Genomic DNA, 6,437 nt, shown 5'->3' on the forward strand with positions numbered 1-6,437 from the left:
GAAGAAGGAATGACACCAAACGTGCCAAGATATTAGTAAAAGCAGACGGGGGGTGGTGTACTTAGCGGTAAAAGCAGACGGGGTGGGGGTGAACTTAGCGGTAAAAGCAGACGGGGTGGGGGTGTACTTAGCGGTAAAAGCAGACGGTGGGGGCGAGGTGGAACTTAGCGGTAAAGCACTTGCCTAGCATACAGAAAGCTGAGTTCTAAACCCAATCCCACAAAAAGTTTTCTAAAAAGTCTTGGGTGGGTGGAGCGATATCTCGGTGCATAAAGAGCACTTGCTTCACAAGCATGAGTTTGGATCCCAGCACCCACCTAAAAAGCTGAATTTGCCTGTGCATGTGCATTTAACCCCAGTGCTGTGGGAGGCAGAGACAGGATGGCCAGCATTCTAGCTTCCTGTTCCGTAAGAACCTCTGTCTTAAGGGAATGAGGCAGGAGTGATTGAGCAGGACACCTGACATCCTTCATGGGTCTCTGTATGCACACACATATCCATACACACACAAGGAACAGAAGAGATAAACATTCACAACCACAAAAATGGTGATTTTGTATGGAAACCTGAGGAAGACATTTATTTATTTATTTATTTTAATTGTATGTGTATGAGTGCATTGCCTTCACATATGTAAATGCACCACATGCATGCAATGCCCGAGGAGGTCAGAAGAGGGCATCAGATCCCCTGGAACTGGAGTTATAGATGGTTGTTAGCTGCCATGTGAGTGCTGGGAACTCGATGCAAGTCCTTCGCAAGAGCAGCCAGTGCTGTCAACCTCTGAGTCATCCCTCTAGCCCTGAGAAGGACATTTTTAAGAAGGAAAGTAACAGATCAATCCCTCTCACAAGCAAAGTAATAGAGGCAGAAATAGTAGGTGTGTGCGGTGGGTTATGATGGGTTTGGTTTGAGACAGACTGTCTGCTGATGGTCCCATCCTATAGAGTGATGCAGAGATATCCATTTTATAAATAATGTTTTAAAATGTATATACTTTCTATGTGTACTTCAATTTTATAAAATTGCATATGGTGTATGTACATGTACATGTTGTATGCACATATATGTTCATGCATGTGAGGACTAGAGATCAATGTTGAGTATCTTCCTCAATCACTCTCCACCTTTTTTTATTTTATGTGTATGCGTGTACTGCCTGCATGTGGGTAAGTGAACCCGTGTCGTGCAATGCCCGTGGAGGTCAGAAGAGGCTGTCAGATCCCCTGGGACTGGAGTTACGGACAGTTGTTAGCTGCCATGTGGGTGCTGGGATTTGAACCCGGATCTTCTGCAAGAACAACCAGTGTTCTTAAGCACTGAGTCATCTCTCTAGCCCCTCCTTATTTTTTGAGACAGAGCTTCTCACTGAACCTGGAGCTCAGTAACTGACTAGGCTGTCTGACCGATGAATTCCAGAGATCCATCTATTCCTCCCTAAACCCCAGGACTGAGGTTACAAACCTGAACCTCCACACTCAGCTTCTATGTGGGATCGGGAGATCTGAATTCAGATCCTCCTGCTTATGCACTTTACCAGCTGAGCCATCTCCTCAGTCCTTTATTAATTAGTTTTTTTTAGTTAGCATACGAAATAATGGATATATTTTGCTCATATTCACTCCCATTACCCTCTCTCCTCTCTCTTTCCATCTCCCACTAGGTACCTTCCTCCCTTCAAATAACCCCCTGTGTTTCAGCCATAAGTGGTGTTTTGTGGTTGCTTTCTTGCTTGTTTATGACAGGGTCTGACTATATAGCCATCGCTGGTCTGTAACCTGCTATGCGGCTCCCATGGTAAAGCTTCATTGTCAGATTAAGTGAAGAAATGCCTTTGCAGCCAGGCATGATGGCCCATGCCTACAGTCCTAGCACTTGGGAAACAGAGTCAGACAGATCTCCATGAGTTCAAGGCCAGCCTGGTCTACATAGCAAGTTCCAGACCATCCAGGGCTACATAATAAGACCCTATCTCAGATTTTGTTTCATGTTTTGTTGTTTTGTTTTTCTGAGACAGGGTCTCCCTGTAGTCCCAGCTGGCCTGGAAGTTACTATGTAGACCAGGCTCAAAACTTAAACAAAAAAAAAAAAAAAAAAAAAAAAAAAAAAGGGCATAGTGGCACATGCCTTTAATCCCAGCACTTGGGAGGCAGAGGCAGGTGGATCTCTGTGAGATCAAGACCAGCCTGGTCAACTCTCCAAGACCACCTCCCAAAATATACTTCCTCTAGCAAGTCCACACCAGCTTAAACCTCCCAAAACAGCACCACCAACTGGGGACAAAGTGTCTAAGTACTTGGAGCCTGTAGGGGACACTCATTCAAACCACCGCATGCAGGGTCTCAAGTGGATGTTGAGCTGCTGGGCCAGGAAGCTGGGTCTGATCAGTGTTGGTATCAGGCATCTATTTCTTCCTTTGAGATTCTTCCATCTTTTCTTTCTTTCTAGGACCTGGAGTGAAGGGTTGGAATACATCCCTGGAGACTCGAGAACTCTGAGTTCTGCTCTCCTAGGCTCTGAGTGAACTGGGTAGAAAGGTATCTCAGTTCTGTAAGCATCTCGTCATGGCTGGGAGGCCAACTGCTGCCACTGGGAGACCCAAGGGGTTCTGGGGTCCCTTTTACATATTTGTTTTTTTATGTGTATGTGCGTGCACCTAATTGTCTTTGTGTGTACCACATACGTAGGGGTGCTCACAGAGACCACAACACCAGAAGAGGGTGTTGGATTCCAAGCAGTTGTAAGCTTCCTGACATGGGTGCTGGGAACCAAACCCAGGTCCTCTGCAAGAGCAGTACATCCTCTTAACTGCTGAGCCATCTCCCCAGACCCTATTTTGTTTTATTTTTGATTGATTGATTGACTGATTGGTTGACTGACTGACTGACTGACTGATTGATTGATTGATTGATTGACTGATTGATTGATTGATTGATGATTGATTGATTGATTGCTGGGGATCGAGCTCAGAGCCAGATCCCTTCTGTAAATCACAAAGTACAGACTTGTTTGCAATTAAACAGGTAACAAGTTCATTCTCTAAGCCGGGCTGGGAAGGGCCGGCAGCTGGCCTTGTGCTCCCTGGAGCCTTCCACCCCATTCCCAGGCTCAGACTCATCGCCACGCTTCAGCATAATTAGACAAACTGCTCAGTGTCTCCAGATACCCGTCACTTCATACAGAGTCTCATGGACGCCTGTGAAAGCAGTGTTTCTATAGCCAGGTAAAGCCCTTGCATTACGTTAACTCTCACCTGATTAAGGCTGGTCTCCCCTCTCCTCTCTTCAGGACCTCTGCCTGAACATCTTTGTTTTTCTTCCATTTATTCATTGATTCCTGCAGGAAATGTTTACTGAGCACCTCCTAGGTGTCATGTATGTCTATGTGAGGGGCAGGGTGTGAATGTATGCATATGTGTAGATAGATAATCCAAATGACTATGATTCAACTTAGAATGGGGGGAGGGGCGCATGTGCTCATTCACATGCAGAGGCCAGAGCCAGATGCCCAGGGTCTCCCTGTTTCTTGGGACAGGGTCTCTCACTGAACCCAAAGCTCCCTGTTTTAGCTAGACTGGCTGGCCGGTGAGTTTTCAGGACTTGTCTCTCTCTGTCCCCCCAGTGCTAGGGTCTCAGACATATACAGCCATGCCCAGCTTTTTATGTGAGTGCTGGGGATTGAACTTGGGTCCTCTTGCTTACAGAGCAGTTGCTCTTACTCACTGAGCCATCTCCCCAAACACACACACACACACACACGCACGCACGCACGCACGCACACACGAGTGTCTTTTACTTTATGATGGTGTGAACGTGATACACATCTGCAGAAACTCTGCTTCTCATTTTGAGTTGCGCTCTTCTCCCAGACTAGGAGCAGGGATATCACTCACCTTTATCGCTTGGGGTAAAGCGATAGAAGTTGCTGCTCCCAGCCACTGTGCAGCCATGAGGTAAATCTCCAGAGCTGTGCTGTGCTACCCAGCCAGCAAGTTCCATGAGAGGTTGGCACTTTATCAAAGAAGGATTGTGCTTGATGATTTAGCCCAACTGTAGACTGATGCACGTGTTTGAGATAAGCCAGTCTAGCTAAGGTGCTACTATATTATATGTATTAAATGCACTTTCTAAATATCTAGGTATTTCTATACCATTAATAATCTGGGTAGAATCCCTTCTCTTGTAGATTCCCTTGATCTTTCTGCAAGTCCTTCATCTTTGTTGGAGAAAAAAAACTGTGGAAAGACCTTTTAGCTATAATTGGGATGCCTGGGTTCCTCTGCCAACTACCACTAGTTTAAGGGGACGTTGATTAATCTCCCTGCGTATAAACTTACCCTTCTGTACATGGAAAGGTTGAGCAAAAGAGCAGTCTCTAAGAATTTCTCATATGGACACTTTTTCAGCAAGTCCTACACAGAGACACATACAGACATGCACATACACAGAGACACATACACAGACACACATACAAACATGCACACATGCACAAACACACACATACAAACACAAACAACATACAGATACACACACATAGACACACAGACACATGCATACAGACAACATACAGATACACACACACATGCAGATATAGACACACACATATACATAGACACATGCATACATGTAGACACACACAGACACATAAAAACACAGACACACAGAGACATACATACATACACACAGAGACACACAGACAGAGAAACACATATAGTTTATTCTGATCACAGTAGCCAGAAAATCTTGGTAAAACTAAGTCAGGCCTGCTATCCTGGCTCAAAGCCCTCCAATGGCTTCCTACCTCACTCAAAATTAACCCAGTTTTTCCAGTATTTTGGAGAATGTGCTAGCGATCTCTGCACCCCCATGTCTGGAAATGGCCTGCCCCCAAGGTCTCTCTAATTTCTCCTCTCTGGCCAAGCACAGAGTTGGCTAAAGGCTGTTTCTTGCACAATTTAATCTCTCTCTCTCTTTCTCTCTCTCTCTCTCTCTCTCTCTCTCTCTCTCACACACACACACACACACACACACACTTTTCTCACTACCTGAAAACCTCTCCTCCCCCACCATGCTGTTCAAAGTCTGACCCTCATTCATGCTCTCTACCCCTTAACCTGCTTTCTTCTTCTTTTTAAATTTTGATTGTATCGTTATTTATTTTGTATCTGTGTGCAGACCCACGTGGGTGCCCATGTGAGTCCCAGGGATTCAACTTGGGCTTGGTGACAAACACCCTTAACTGCTGAGCCATCTGGTCAACCCTGCTTTCTCTTTAAATCCTCACAACTGACTACCTAACACATCATCCATCTCCTTCCCTTGGAAGGTGCACTGCAGGGGAATGGGGGTCTCTGCCTGTTTTCTTCCCTGTTATATCCCCAGTGCTTAGAATTCCTTTTGTGTCTGGCACATACTAAATGCTCAGTAAATATTTTTTGAATGAATGAGACAATAAACCTTTTCTCAGAATAAAATAAGTCTTATTGGCTGTCAAAATTTAACCATGCTTAGTAAGATTCAACTCTAGCAACTGGTGCCCATAAGCTACAAGTCAAATACCACAACTGCACTTTAAGGAGGGCTCTGTAGCATACCTACCAGTAGAAACGGGTCAGTCACTGAAACGAATCCACTCTAGCCTATGACGATATGCGTTTCTTAGCATAGAAAGTTGCAGCAAGATCAGTCCTGACCACTACTTCTTCTGTGCAGCTTCCTGAGGGAGAGAATGTGAACCTCTCTGCCCTCATCTGACTTAAACCTGGAGTAGACATGTATCCAGAGTTAGCATAAGGGTAGAAATCCCCCCCATTATCTTCATGAGTGAACTACAGGAGAACTGTAAGACCCAAATGCATTGTTTATGGACATAGGAAATATGTGAGATTTAAAAATGTAAAGTCAAGCCTGGAGAGATGGTTCCATGGCTAAGAGCACTTGCTGGTCTTCCAGAGGACCCAAGTTCAGTTCCCAGCTCCCATAGAAGGCATCTCACAACTGCTTATATCTCCAGATCCAGAGGTTCCTAGGCCCACTTCTGTCCTCTGAGGACACTAAACCCACTTTCACATACTCACCCACAGACACACATATACATATTTTTGAAAGTATAAAGTAACAACTCTCAGGTACTTTTTCCCACTAGTCATTGAAGCAACTACCTGTTACAGGGGTTCAGGCTGCTGTCCATCCCAATGCTCAGATCATGCACATTCTCAGATCATGTGTGTGGATTAAATGAACCTATTGGCATCATGGCAAGTCTAATCCTGTTAGAACATGAGAGCCCCTTTTCCAGGTCAACGTTGCTCTCATTTCTTGCACAGGCCACTGGCTTGAGGTTCTTCATACTTGCCAACAACAATGTGCACACACACACACACACACACACACACACACACACACACACACACATACACACACACATACACACACACA

The sequence above is a fragment of the Nannospalax galili genome, unplaced genomic scaffold, assembly GCF_000622305.1.
Source record: "Nannospalax galili isolate Female #2095 unplaced genomic scaffold, S.galili_v1.0 scaffold706, whole genome shotgun sequence".
Lineage (NCBI taxonomy): Eukaryota > Metazoa > Chordata > Mammalia > Rodentia > Spalacidae > Nannospalax > Nannospalax galili.